The sequence below is a fragment of the Schistocerca cancellata genome, chromosome 8, assembly GCF_023864275.1.
Source record: "Schistocerca cancellata isolate TAMUIC-IGC-003103 chromosome 8, iqSchCanc2.1, whole genome shotgun sequence".
In the NCBI taxonomy this organism is placed as follows: Eukaryota; Metazoa; Arthropoda; class Insecta; order Orthoptera; family Acrididae; genus Schistocerca; species Schistocerca cancellata.
This window is the reverse complement of record NC_064633.1, coordinates 99,128,105-99,143,472: the sequence shown is the minus strand read 5'-3', so window position 1 is coordinate 99,143,472 and position 15,368 is coordinate 99,128,105. Positions and strand designations below refer to the sequence as shown.

At 45.2% G+C, this 15,368-nt stretch overlaps 1 pseudogene; it reads left to right on the top strand.

The window, feature by feature from the left end:
• The first annotated feature begins 4,995 nt into the window (after nucleotides 1-4,995).
• Nucleotides 4,996-5,112, top strand: LOC126095813 (5S ribosomal RNA; annotated as a pseudogene).
• Nucleotides 5,113-15,368: the final 10,256 nt, after the last annotated feature.

The following is a 15,368-nucleotide window of genomic DNA, read 5'->3' as shown; positions in this document are numbered from 1 at the left end:
CGACGTCTTTTTGTCGTGAAATATCTTTATTTATATATTTTAGAGCTAACAGATGTTAATTAAAGCAATTTCCGCTTCAAAGATTCAAGTAACGCAAAAGTTTTATCTCAACAGAAATTCCTATGCATGCTGGATATAGCAGTTTTAGTGCGATAAGAATTTAATGTCCTGGGCTCTTGTTCGTATTATGTCTCTGGTTGATTTACCTCTCGGGTATGAAAATGTTATTACCGTCATAATCCCAAATGGCACTGCTGTTGTCCAGCTTTCAGCTCGCTGTGTTCTTTCTTAAAATACCGCAACCTGGAACGACCCACTCAACAGAAAGGCTTGTGCACTGCAGTTTGTGTTAGCTAATGGAAGAACGAATACATTGCAATCCTGCTTGTCTAGATCTCCTTTAAATAGGTTTTTGCATATTCCTTTGTTAACAATATCGTGCGAAGTAATGCGAAATTCCTGGGGTCTTTACAAATAACGTTGTTCACTCTCTTTCCTTTTCAATTCGTGATCGAACTTAGTCATGTCGTTCTGTTAGCGTACTGTTAAGTGCATGGTGTTAGTTGAAGCAGTTGTCTCATATTAATTCCTATCGGCAAAAAGACGATTTTGAAGTCATGTTCCAGAGTTTTTGCTCTCTGCCATTTATGCGAATGTAGTGCTGATGTTTCGGGTACGTCGATATCGATACTAACCAAACCATTGTGCAGTTAAGCTACTACGTCGACTCTAACGATCCAACTGTCGACAATATTAACATCTACATCTACGTTTACGTTTATGTGACTACTCTGAAATTAACACTTATTTCGCAAAAGGCTCGTGAAATCACTTTCAGACTATTTTTCGACCGTACCACCTTCGAATAGCACATGTGAGAAACGAATATCTGAATCTTTCCGAGCTAGCTCTGCTTTCTCTCATACTATTACGATGATCACTTCCCTCTTGTGTTAGCCGGCCGGAGTGGCCGTGCGGTTCTGGGCGCTGCAGTCTGGAGCCGAGCGACCGCTACGGTCGCAGGTTCGAATCCTGCCTCGGGCATGGATGTGTGTGATGTCCTTGGGTTAGTTAGGTTTAATTAGTTCTAAGTTCTAGGCGACTGATGACCTCAGAAGTTAAGTCGCATAGTGCTCAGAGCCATTTGAACCATTTGAACCCTCTTGTGTTCATCATAAGAATAAACCTGATGTCAACACTACACTATACATACTTCCGCGTTTGCTGGAATCTCATTGGATTTCCTTTTCACTTGGAGCGTAAGTCAAGCTTTCTCTAGTACAGTCAAGTACGATAATACGGATACGTTTTATGCTGCGCGTAATGCGCACATCGACTGTGCGATAATACGGGACAGCAGCTTTATCGGCCCAATTACCTTTGACACCACCGGCTAGCCAGCTGGTCTGATTAATCTGCAGTGTTGAGACCAATTGCATTTAAGCCGTGAACAGAAACGAGCAGAAAACAATGTAACTTCGAAAATCATTTAGATTTTAAACAAAATGAAATAATAATCGGCAAAATTTTCAGTAATAACACACGCTTCTTAAAGGACCAGACGCAAAGCGTAATATGCTCTGATGATGATGATGTTTGGTTTGTGGGGCGCTCAACTGCGTGGTTATCAGCGCCCGTACAATTATCCAATCTTTGCTCAGTCCAATTTCGCCACTTTCCTGGATGATGATGAAATGATGAGGACAACACAAACACCCAGTCATCTCGAGGCTGGTGAAAATCCCTGACCCCGCCGGGAATCGAACCCGGGACCCCGTGCTCGGGAAGCGAGAACGCTACCGCGAGACCACGAGCGGCGGACATAATATGCTCTTGTTCTCAGCTAACGTAGTATTGTAATTGAAAACAAGTGTGACGAAGATTTGTAACTTTAACACAGGATAATTCTCCTGAGCGAGACGTGTGTGACGCAAGAGCATACTGCAAGAACTTCACTGTATAGTAAAAAAATTGAAGCCACTGAAGGTATTCCTCACTCGCTCGTCTGTTAATATCTGAGCTACTTTCATACCCGAATCCGATATACATTTCTGTACTGGAAATGCTATCTGCTACATTGATAACGAGTCGATCGAAAGTTTCAGTAGATTCGGCAGTTTAAATGTTTTTTTATTTCTCGTGACAAATTCCTTAACTTGGCTCCTTTTCAGTTGTGTTGGTTCAAATGGCTCTGAGCACTATGGGACTTAACATCTTAGATCATCAGTCCCCTAGAACTTAGAACTACTTAAACCTATCTAACCTAAGGACATCACACACATCCAAGCCCGAGGCAGGATTCGAACTTGCGACCATAGCGGTCGCGCGGTTCCAGACTGAAGCGCCTAGAACCGCTCGGCCACTCCGGCCGGCTCAGTTGTGTGGTTCATGTTTTAATGGTACAGTGGCAACTATAAAAATGCAGCATTTGTGTCCTCGATACGGTGAAAACTGTTATTTTCCGTGTTTCTAGGATGCTCTGTGAGATAAGGTTTTTGGTATAAAATGATGCATATAATCTGAATAAAGAGTACTCAATTTTTAATATTTGTCTCAAACGTTTGTTATATTTTCTTAATATAAACAATCTTCATAACAATGTTTTATAAAATATCGCTAATTAAGAATTTATATTTGCAACGAAAACTGGAATTTTGTGTGTAATATCGCAAATTAAGAATTTATATCTGCAGTGAAAATTGTAATTTTGCTTCTAATGTGTGGGGCCTAATTAGGAACAAGAAAATTTGCATTTTCATAAAAAATAATGATTAGATGTTTTAATTGGCCCAAATTTGATTAATCTTACATTTAAAACATGTAGCTATTCCAAAATGAACGAGAAAAGGAAGATCAAATTGAGATTTGAACTATCTACAAGTGGACTGGCCCGCATAACCGTTCTACAACGCTAAATAGTTAGCTAAGAATCCCGTTTTTAAAACGCATTCACTGTAGTACACACACTTCCTCGGAAACTTTGAAAACAAATTTTTTTCTACAAAGTTGTGAATAACGTTGTGAACAACTTGCTTCTCGCCACTTTCTAACGGTGTTCCATGCGCGTTTTTTGCTATGGAGCGAGAAACAGCGTCAGCCATTATTTTCATTCTGCATATCAACATCGCGAGAATCACAGCACAACAGTGCAGAGACTGCGACTGCACACAATTTTTGAATCAAGAACTACATAGTTGAAGCACAATTAATAAAAACACGTTGGTACCTATTCAGATTATCTTAAAGTTCATTTACCGTAACTTAGTAAAAAAATGTCTAATACATTACTAGGACCTACTTGAAAGAGCGTAACAAACAGTAAATCTGATTAAAATTACTTGACCCTTAACACCTGACATCACATGTTGGAGTTGGTTTCCACCAATCAGCTTGCTCGACGTCACACCCGAACCGTTCGTAACTGCCAAAAGGCCGCAACAATTGGTCGGTTCACTTCCAGTTCCTTGTCGGCGTTCTTCCATGATGCGTTTCGTATTTCATCACAGACGATAGCCACACCAAAAACAAAGCACACACACACACACACACACACACACACACACACACACACACACACACACACACAAAACGATGTTAATGAACTAACACATTTCCTACACAGTAATAACTAAACACTACTGGATACCACGCAAGACGCGATTCAGCGTCACGTATGCTGCTATCATAATCATAAATATAGGCTTACGTTGGTCAAGTTTTACAGGACACTGATGAAACCGATGTTTTTAAGGCTGTGCAACTCATCACCGGGACTGGGTGACGACAGTAAAAAATATAAGAACTTCACTCGGTGTTGCACTTTAGTGTAATGGGTGGCGTTTTAGCCTGCCGTGTTTAAGATCGTGGGTTCTACCTTTTCACATATGGCGAAATTTTCTTATTTCTAAATCTAATTATAAGAATTTATCACTTTTATTCAGTTGATTGGTTTAAATAGCCAACGGCCTTGCCGCAGTGGTAACACCGGTTCCTGTCAGATCACCGCTGTCGGGCTAGGCTAGCACTTGGATGGGTGACCATCCGGTATACCGAGCGCTGTTGGCAACCAGGGTGAACTCAGCCCTTGTGATGCAAACTGAGGAGCTACTTGATTGAAAAGTAGCGGCTCCGGTCTTGTAAACTTGACATACGGCCGGGAGAGCGGCTTGATGACCACATGCCCCTCCATATCCTTGGGGTGAGGATGACACGGCGGCCGGTCGGCACCGTTGGGCCTTCAAAGGCCTGTTCGGAGGAAGTTTAGTTTTTTTTTGGTTCATTGGTTTAAATATAATTTTTATTACTAATTCTATGCCACGTCAGTTTCATCTCATATTGAGTTTACCTGCCTTTCTTTGTCTACCAACCATTCTTCTTTCGTCCGGATTCTGCCTGTGTCGTCTAAAGTCTGCAGTGAAGTGCCAACGAGAACTGCTTATCGGTTGGTACCGCAGCAGCTCGTGTAGCCAGTGAGAGGATAGTTTGAGGTAACCAGTCATAGCAATACATTACAGCTTGCTTTTAGAGCTGAAAATCAGTTCTTTCTGTCTTTAGTTTGTTCGTAAAGGCTAACTTTAAGAGCCGTGAACCAAGCGATTGTGCAGATTGTTGTGCAGATTGTTGACCACCGCTATCTCGGATACATTATATATCACGGGGTTGTGGTTAGGTTAGGACACGAGTTTAAATTCAGGGCTACAGAACGTATCGTCCGCCGCAGTTCAGTCATTAATTAGTTAAAATCAGTCACCGGCAAAACATCTCGCATCTCTGGCACACCTCGCGGGTGCCGCTCAAAACATTGCTCCGCGTTACACATTAACAGCATTTGTGACGTGACCTGCCGTGTTTGTGTGTTAGCCGGCGGCTGATGCGGCAACACCGCAGTGGTAAGTAATAGACGTAGCTACCAGGCAATTTAAAATGGACTAAAGTGTACGTATGCTACACCTGCTGACCAATCATCGCTTTTGTGTTTGTTTACATCATGTTTATGGCAACGGCCTTGCCGCAGTGGATACACCGGTTCCCGTGAGATCACCGAAGTTAAGCGCTGTTGGGCGTGGCCGGCAGTTGGATGGGTGACCATCCAGCCGCCATGCGCTGTTGCCATTTTTCGGGGTGCACTCAGCCTCCTGATGCCAATTGAGGAGCTACTCGATGGAATAGTAGCGGCTTCGGTCAAGGATACCGTCTTACGACCGGGAGAGTGGTGTGCTGACCCCACGACCCTCCTATCAGCATCCTTCTGAGGATGACACGGCGGTTGGATGGTCCCGGTAGGCCACTCGTGGCCTGAAGACGGAGTGCTTTTTTTTTTACATCATGTTTATTCTTACGATGAACAAAGTACAGCCGAAAAAATATTTTCGAATTCGTAGGAGAAAGCTGGTGATTGAAATTTCGTTTTAAGGTCTCGCCTCAACGAATTAACGCGTTGGCTTTTACGACTGCCATCGCAAGTCGCTTATCATGCCTTGGCACTCTCTAACCTATTTATCGATCTTGGCAGTAGTGTGAATTATTTGTGGGAACTAGCGTCGCAGTGGTAGAGACACAAAGAAAAAGATGGTAGCTAGTGTTTTTGAGAAACTGAAAATTTTCAAGCAGTATGCAGTGCGCAGTGCACGGGCGGCCCTGCGCTGCGGCGCCGTATCGCGTGAGCACCTGCTATCAGGGTCGGCGCGTGGTATCTCGCCAGCCACTTGTCACAGGAGGGACTCCTCCGGCCCAGCAGGCGGACGAGCTGGCTGGGAAATCGATTACGCGCCGCTTTTAAACGGCAAGTGCGCGGACTGCACCCAATGCCGGAGAAAGATTTCTTACGGAAGGCGTCATCTGAACGGTGTCTATGCGACGCGAATACATGACAGGGAAGAGTAGGGCACGCCCGGGTTCCCGGGTTCGATTCGCGGCGGGTTCAGGGATTTTCTCTGCCTCGTGATGGCTGGGTGTTGTGTGATGTCCTTAGGTTAGTTAGGTTTAAGTAGTTCTAAGTTCTAGGGGACTGATGATCTAAGATGTTAAGTCCCATAGTGCTCAGAGCCATTTAAACCATTTTTGAAGAGTAGGGAGAAATTCCTCCTCAGTCTTTCTGATGTTACCGTGTAAGAATTTGGCTCATGAGGTAAACTTAAATAATAGCGTTTGTACGATGAGTACTTGAATCCAGTGCTCGTCAATACAGTTCAGACTGTCACATTTTCCTGTGTCCATGTAGATTCGCATCAAGACGGTCGTGGGAATGCACCCAGGTGGAAAGGAAGAAAGCTAAAGAACTCGCGGCCTTCGACACTACTGAGGGCGTAAAAGGCGGCGAGCATGCCCTCAGCTAGATCGTGGGCAGAGTGTGTGAAATCTTATGCGACTTAACTGCTAAGGTCATCAGTCCCTAAGCTTACACACTACTTAACCTAAATTATCCTAAGGACAAACACACACACACCCATGCCCGAGGGAGGATTCGAACCTCCGCCGGGATCAGCCGCACAGTCTATGACTGCAGCGCCCATAGACCGCTCGGCTAATCCCGCGTGGCGATCGTGTGCAGAGGAGTTGCTTCGAACGACATAAAACCAACAGCTTCAATTTCAACAAAACCTCTCGCGAGTATCAGTACGGTGCACAGCTCAAGAGCTACGGTGACAGGTGCTTCCTGACGGCCATTGTTCTCCGAGCGCCAGATATTGGTATCTGCGTTTAACATTTACTGGTACAATCTCGTACACAAGAACGTACCCACCAGATATTTCCTTCAAGAAATGTGCTCGCTGCGGAGTATAGCCTGAAATCATATGCCCCAGTGGCAAGACAACGACACATGAAGACTTGTGAGCGTTAGCTCAGGTACTTCTGTTCATTGTGCTTCCCAGTTTGCACTCACTTAGTGCCAGCACTAGTCGAAAAGGCACGTCTCCGAACTGTTCAAATGTGTGTGAAATCTTATGGGACTTAACTGCTGAGGTTATCAGTCCCTAATGTTACACACTACGTAACCTAAATTATCCTAGGGACAAACACACACACACCCATGCGCGAGGGAGGACTCGAACCTCCGCCGGGACCAGCGGCACAGTCCATGACTGCAGCGCCCTGGACCGCTCGGCTAACCCCGCGCTGCTCTCCGAACTGTTTCAGAGACATTGGCATTGTAATAGTCAAGTATGAAATTAATAAGATCAAAATCAAAGTCACGAAGAAATCACGATGTGAATCGAACACAATGTACAGTAGAGTAAAGGCGAGCAAGTTCGATGCAGTTTGAGGAAGAACGCTTCACCATTACACAAGTTCCTCATGGGCCAGCATTGAATAAGCTGGTTATGATTTCTCTGAGCACCTTGGATTTTGTAAAAGATTTTAAATTCACCATGGACGACGTTAACAGTTTCAAGCAGTAACGTTGCTCTCAGTCAGTTATCATCGTCATTACCCATCTGATACCCACTGCTTGGCAACGCCTGTCGCTGAACTTTCCCATACACTACATTACGGTGCGCGTATCCTAAAACACAGATACTCCTGCATGTTTTCCAGTGTCGCGACTCACACTCCCTTAGGTCGTCTATTAGACAATTTATTTTTTCTTGCTTTTAATTTCTTTTGTAGTCCCACGAATGACTCTTCAGTTGTCTTACGAACAAGCACTCGGTAGAGCCATGAGGTTTGGGTTGGGTTGTTTGGGGGAGGAGACCAGACAGCGAGGTCATCGATCTCATCGGATTAGGGAAGGACGAGGAAGGAAGTCGGCCGTGCCCTTTCAAAGGAACCATCCCTGTATTTGCCTGGTGCGATTTAGGGAAATCACGGAAAACCTAGATCAGGATGGCTGGACGCGGGATTGAACCGCCGTCCTCCCGAATGCGAATTCAATGTGATAACCACTGCGCCACCACGGTCGGTCCACAGTTACTAGGACTTTAGTCAATTGGGACTATTTTCTTTTCTGTATGTTGATTCTCCATTACTGTTTTTCAGACATACTTCTTTCGAACTAATTCTATTAAGTTCTTCCATTAGTCGGTGAATTTTATGTACACTACAGGCAAACACAAAAAATTGAAGGTGGTTTCAATATGTTCCAAGAGCATATCATCGTTCTTAGTTTTCGAATTCATTGATCTGAAAGATGCTTGCACTTGCTGAAAATAGCTTAGTGATATTTAATCACCTTTCGTGTATCTTCTTTCAATATTTAATAGTTGGATGTTCGTGTTCTACAGAACAGTGAACCTTGTTTTATAAAAGCCCTGCTTTTCAAGAGCTGTGCGGACAGGTTTCTTTGAAATCAAGTGGAAATTCCTCAAAAAGTATGAAACCAGGCGGAGTGGTAATTCATATTCAACACTCCTTTCACAATTTTTTTTCACGACTTGCCTATGGCTTGTTCAGGTACACGAACTTCTGTATTGATCAACCAGAACATTATGACCACCTACCTAACAGCCGCTATGTCCCCCTGTAGCACAGATAACAGCGGTAACGCGTCGTGGCATCGAAGCACTGAATCCTTAGTAGGTTGCTGGAGGGAGTTGGCACCACATCTGCACACACAAGTCACCAAATACCCTTAAGTTCCGGGGAGTGGCAATGAGCCCAGATGTGTTAGATCCGGCTCAGATTTGATGAGATGGGGAGCCAACACATCAATTGGAACTCACCATTCTGTTCCTCAAACCACTTATTCACACTCCCAGCCTTCTGACATGGAGCATCATCTTGCTGAAAACAGCCCGCATCTCGTGGTCGTGCGGTAGCGTTCTCGCTTCCCACGCCCGGGTTCCCGGGTTCGATTCCCGGCGGGGTCAGGGATTTTCTCTGCCTCGTGATGGCTGGGTGTTGTGTGCTGTTCTTAGGTTAGTTAGGTTTAAGTAGTTCTAAGTTCTAGGGGACTTATGACCACAGCAGTTGAGTCCCATAGTGCTCAGAGCCATTTTTTTTTTTTTTTGCTGGAAACATGTCATTGCCGTCCGGAAATATGACCGTCATGAAGGGGTGTACGAGACTCGTTGGCCGTCATGGTGCCTTGCACGAGCCCCACTGGACACATGGCTGCCCATGTAGATGTTCCCCAAAGCATAATGGAGCCGCCGCCAGCTTGTTTCCATTCCGCAGTACATGTGTCAATTAGCTCTTCCCCTGGAAGACGACGGATTCGCGCCCTTCCATCGGTATGATGACGAAGGTATCGGGATTCATCAGACCATCCAACGTTCTGCCACTGCTCCAGCGTCCGGTGCCGATGGTCACATGCCCATTTCAGTCGTAGTTGCCATGTCCTTGTGTTAACATTGCCGTATACACGAGTTATCGGCAGCGGAGGCCTATCGTTGGGAGTGTTCGGTGCACAGTGTGTTCAGACACGCTTATACTCTGCCCAGCACTAAAGTCTGATGTTAGGTCCGCCACAGTTCGTCGCCTGACGTGTTTTACCGGTCTGTCCAGCCAACAACGTCCGGCGTCTGTAATGGGATGTGGCCACCGAGCCCCACAGCGTCTGCACGTGGTTTCAGCTTGGTTTCGCTACGTGTTGAAGACACCACAGCGCTCCTCGAATACCAGACAAGTTGCACAGTTTCAGAAATATTCGTGCCGACCCTCCGGGCCATCACAATGAGCCCACGACCAAAGCCAGACAGATCGCGTGCCTTCCCCATTCTATATACGGACAGCGCGATCGCTAACACTACGTGTATAGCCAGTTCCTTCTCTTGATTTTAAATTCAATGTTGTTTTTTATGCTGATCGAGATTATCTTGGTGAACATCCTGTAAATGATGGAGAAGGTTGACAGCTCTCATTTCTTGTGGAACAGAAAGACTCCACAACTGTTGCAGTTAGTCCTCTTGCGCAAACGTAGTTCATATGATTTTTTAAGTTGATTTCGTATTAAATTGCCACCAGTGTAACCATTTCTGGTGAACCATCATCTCCAGGAATATTTTTCACTGTCTATGGCATTAGTAAGTGGACATTACTTATATGCGTTTCTGCATCCTCTCTTGAACTATTGTAACATTCAAACAAGTCTTTATATTAGTTACTGTGCTGTGTACCATGGAATGTGAAGAAATGTGGTGTCTAAAAAATGGCTCTGAGCACTATGGGACTTAACTTCTGAGGTCATCAGTCCCCTAGAACTTAGAACTACTTCAACCTAACTAACCTAAGGACACCACACACATCAATGCCCGAGGTAGGATTCGAACCTGCGACCGTAGCGGTCGTGCGGTTCCAGACTGTAGCGCCTAGAACCGCTCGGCCACCCCGACCGGCGAAAAATGACTGTGCTACTACAATAAAATAGGGAAAAAATACATTTTATTGTTAATAGGACATTTCTCTCGTAAGATTTATTTTACAAATCTAAAGAAATAAATAAAATAAACGAGTTCAATATGCCATTGCAACAGAGACAAAAGACAGGCGCGAATCATAGTACTGGACACAGTGGGTCAACTTTGCGATACGGCCCTACTGACGTGATTTCCTGCAAAGTGGTGGTGGTGGTTGTCACTATAATCATAATGTAATTACTTCGCAGCTAGGTCTCTAATGCGGTGCCACTCTGCTTTAAGGTAGCCAACTGGAATCCCACAAGTACGAGCAGTTTTCTTCGTCAGTAATTACACTAAACAACGAGGAGCGAGCAGATCGTGAAACCAGGACTATCAGGCTTAAATTCCAAAATTCTGCACAACGGCTCACTGAGTGGAGACAAGTGGTTGTCGGTGGTGGACCGTACTCGGGATGGAAGCACCAAGCCGTAAGCCAATTACCCGGGCACAGGGCCGGCCGGTAGTGCAGGGTTCCGCGGGGCGCAGTGCAGGCAGTCTCACGTATGACGCTGGCGTTATTCCTGGCGTTCTGCGCCAGCAAGTAGTAACCCAGTATGAAATATGGCCAAATGAGGTAAGTAGACTTTTTAAAAATTAATGGTATCGGTTTTTTTATGTATGTATTTTATTTAGGTACTTTCCCTAAAACACCATAACGCTTACTTACGATAACACATTTGCAGTCATGTTAAAATGTGGTATACTCATGCCAATTCATGTGCGGCATTTGATGTGTTCTTTTATCTAGATAACGTAACTAAACGAGAACAGCAAATAAAGAAACAGTATCCAGACAGCAGGCAGGTTGGGAGGCCCCATCACCGCTTGGCGCCCCGGCTCGAGTTAGGACCTGTGCAGCCTGAGGCATATCAGGTTTAGCCAGCAAACGACTGTATGAGTTAGGATCAGCCTTGGAAAAATAGGCCAGTGGGCCGGAGACACCAGAGGGAAAAATCGTTGGCCCATTCCGCATCTGAGACTGGCCGCAAACTCAAGCTGAGACCCTACAGAGTAACGGCAGTGTACTGACGCCTCGATTTAGATGCTGTCACTAAATGTCAGTACAAAAAGTGGTTACGGGAGTGTGTGTGGAGATATTGATACTGAAAGAATCTTTATACCTGATAATGCATAGCTGCGTCTATGAAGGTATCAACTCGCAGAAAAATCTCCGTTGGAGTTCGGAAAAGGCTCGTCAGGGCGTGAAGAACCTGTACATGACAGGAGACCAGTACTGTGGTAGGTAATTAGTGCAATATGGATCACTGGAGCGACCTCTTTTATGCCACACCATAACTTCTAATAGGTAAGTAAGCAACATTCAGCAACCGTTTTGCAGGGAAAAAATGAAAACACGTAAGGTTACTTCATATTAATAATGTACTGATTGCTCTCTATTCATGTCTGTGTTTTCCTCATGTCTGACGAAACTGTGATGTTATACTGTCTTCGTGTTATATGGGTTTTCTGTTATTTGATGTGGCAGTAGTAACGACTTTGACAACGTCAGTTGAAGTAATTACTTGTGCGTCTGGATGAGGCAGTATTTACTACGTTAAGCAGTTCAATTAAGTCCATACCAAGAAATAATGGATACAGTAACCAACTATACGTTTCAGCGCAGCACAGTTGTTGATCACCTTAGTCCTTACAGTTTATAGTTAACATGATGTACGCGACATGCTTCCTTGCTAATACTTTGACCACAATCAGTTCTTTACTTCTACATATTTGCAGAGCAAGGTGACAGTGGCTAAGTCGCTGGAGGGAGGACGCCCGTTGAAATCACAATCCTGACATGCCGCATCTTCGTCCACAATTTCTCTAAGCATCTACAGGCAAAATCTTCGAGGCCGGACCTGCCGATTTCCGTTCACATCTTCCCCTCATGCGAGCTTGTGTTCCATCTCTACAGACCTTCTCGTTGAGGGGACATAAAATCCAAAGCTTCTCCTACAAAGTAGATACAATATAATTCTTGATAACTATTTTCAGTTTGTACACAGGCTCAAAACACAAAATGGACCTTAGTTTTAAAAAAACCAGTCTTATAAATAAATTAATTTCATTAATAGTGGATGTAAATAATCACTTATTTACATAAAAAACGAGATGTCAATTGTTTTATAATCTACAGGCAACACACATCAAAACAAAACTGTATCATTCTAGAACCCACTGACTATACCTTAAAGTGAAGAAAGGTGAAACGCGTCTGAGAGAAATAAAACACAGTGCACCAAGAGAAGGCTTTTTTAATTTACCAAACAAATATTGATACACCCACCTATTTTCTATTTGCTAACAGCCGCAACCCACGATGGACGTGATGTCCAAAGTTCTAGAAATGGATGATTTGCAGTGAGACCAGGGTTATATGCTGTGGACCTTGATAAAAATTGGAATGATGTCACGAATCCGTAAGTATTACAAAAATAGATGTATATGTGTTTGTATTTATGTACATATATTCCACATCTCCTCCTAAACCACTGGAACGATTTCAACCAAATTTGGTGCACATATCACTTACTGTCTGCAGGAAATTGCTGTGAGGGTAAGGACCACGAACGAATCAAACGGGCGGGGATGGGTGTGAAAAAGCACTGTAGCTCACGACACGCGAATTTGCAGAATCATTCATCCAGTATTTGAGAGTGAGGGCACGAAGTGACTTGCAACAAACTAAACACATGATTTCAAACCTTTACGAAACTTTTTCTCTCCGACAGCCTGCACAAAATGATGAAAGGAAAAAAATTTATCGCTTACTACATTTTCGCTTTACATGAAGTAAAACTGCCGCATCAGGCATGGCGTTTAATTTTATTACTTCTCTGCTACTAAATCTATTCACAATTGAATTCGAATACAGCAACCACATATGACTGTGCCTAGAAAATTATATATCATCATACGACACACTATTCAGGTGACATGACGTCATAGAGACTGAGCTGCGTGAAATCGAAACTGCAGGACGAAATTCTCTACAGATAGAGGTAAAATAAGTGTACAAATGTGAATATAAAGACGTGTGGGTACTCCAGCGAGGCCATGGCCAAAAAGCTCCTCCTAAACACCTGGATCGATTTCTACCAAACATAGTACAGTTATTATGATGTGGAAAAAATACTACGGGGTTAAGAAACGGCAACCTCGACTGGCAGTGGCAACGTGGAGAGAGGAGGAGGCAGGAAGTGTGGATAGGCAGAGAGGGGGAAGGAGGTCATGGACATAGTGAGGGGAGGTAGATATGGACAGAGGAAGGGAAGAGGACCAGATGGACAGAGGAAGTAAAAGAGCAGCAGATGGACAGAAGAAGTAAAAGAGCAGCAGATGGACAGAAGAAGTAAAAGAGCAGCAGATGGACAGAAGAAGTAAAAGAGCAGCAGATGGACAGAAGAAGTAAAAGAGCAGCAGACAGATAGAGGAAGTAAAGAGAAGGAGGTGGACAGAGGAAGTAAAGAGGAGGAAGTGGACAGAAGAATGAAAGAGGAGGAAGTGGACAGAGGAAGTAAAGAGAAGGAGGTGGACAGAGGAGGTAAAGAGAAGGAGGTGGACAGAGGAAGTAAAGAGAAGGAGGTGGACGTAGACATGGGAGGAGCAGAAGGACAGAGTGAGAGACAGGAGGAGATAGACAGTGAGGGGGGGGGGAGGTGGAGGCGGTAGACTGAGGGAGAGGGAGAAACGAGATGGAGAGAGACGAGGGCCAAAGAGAAAGACAGGGAGAGAGGGAAGTTGGAGATGAGCAAACTTAACTGGAATAAATATATACCTGGGCAACGCCGGGTATTCAGATAGTAAAAAATAAAAACCTTAAATTTAAACCCTACAGTTGTTGAGTTAACTGATCGTCTTGCTGAGAACACTGATAATCGAAATAATGAAATGTGATGATTCATCTGCGATATCGATACGCCAGGTTGAGAGTTCCAGAGACTCGTGGCTACCACTTTACCGCCGACGGCTTCCCTAGGCGAGCGAGCTCTGCGTTGTGTGGAAGTTGTGGTGAGCTGCTGGCTACGTGATCTCGCCCGAGTATAGGGGGAAGCTGCCTGGCGCAGGTAGGGACTAGGGGGGACCACGAATGCCGACCGCCGCAAATGGACAAGTTGCAGTCGTAGTTTGCCCGGAAGCCGCATCTCCGGGACCATCAAACTCGGCGAGCGGGACGGTGGCGGCGGAACTGAAGAGGGAGGGGGCGGTGCGGGAGGGGGGGGGTGAGTAGGGCAATACGGGGGGGGGGGGGGAGGCGGAGGCTGTCACGGACAGGGCCTGCCGGCGTCTGGCCACCTGCTTCAGATTTCTGGAGGCGTGCTAGCCCCACAGCGAAAGCCTCCCCTCTGCGCGGCACCACTGTGTGTGCAGGTGAGGTTGCCACCGGTGTACTCCGATCAACTTTAAAAAATGCCGATGCATATTGTACTGATGTTTAAGAAAGATATCGATATTTCCGAGACAAAAATGTCGATATTTCCATATGTCGGTTGATATATTCAATTTTTAACGTATTTTTAAAAAAAGTTGATCGAAGTCCTAGAAATGATTAACAATTATTTAAAAACTGACAAATACCTTAGAACACTCCTGGAAATGGAAAAAAGAACACATTGACACCGGTGTGTCAGACCCACCATACTTGCTCCGGACACTGCGAGAGGGCTGTACAAGCAATGATCACACGCACGGCACAGCGGACACACCAGGAACCGCGGTGTTGGCCGTCGAATGCCGCTAGCTGCGCAGCATTTGTGCACCGCCGCCGTCAGTGTCAGCCAGTTTGCCGTGGCATACGGAGCTCCATCGCAGTCTTTAACACTGGTAGCATGCCGTGACAGCGTGGACGTGAACCGTATGTGCAGTTGATGGACTTTGACCGAGGGCGTATAGTGGGCATGCGGGAGGCCGGGTGGACGTACCGCCGAATTGCTCAACACGTGGGGCGTGAGGTCTCCACAGTACATCGATGTTGTCGCCAGTGGTCGGCGGAAGGTGCACGTGCCCGTCGACCTGGGACCGGACCGCAGC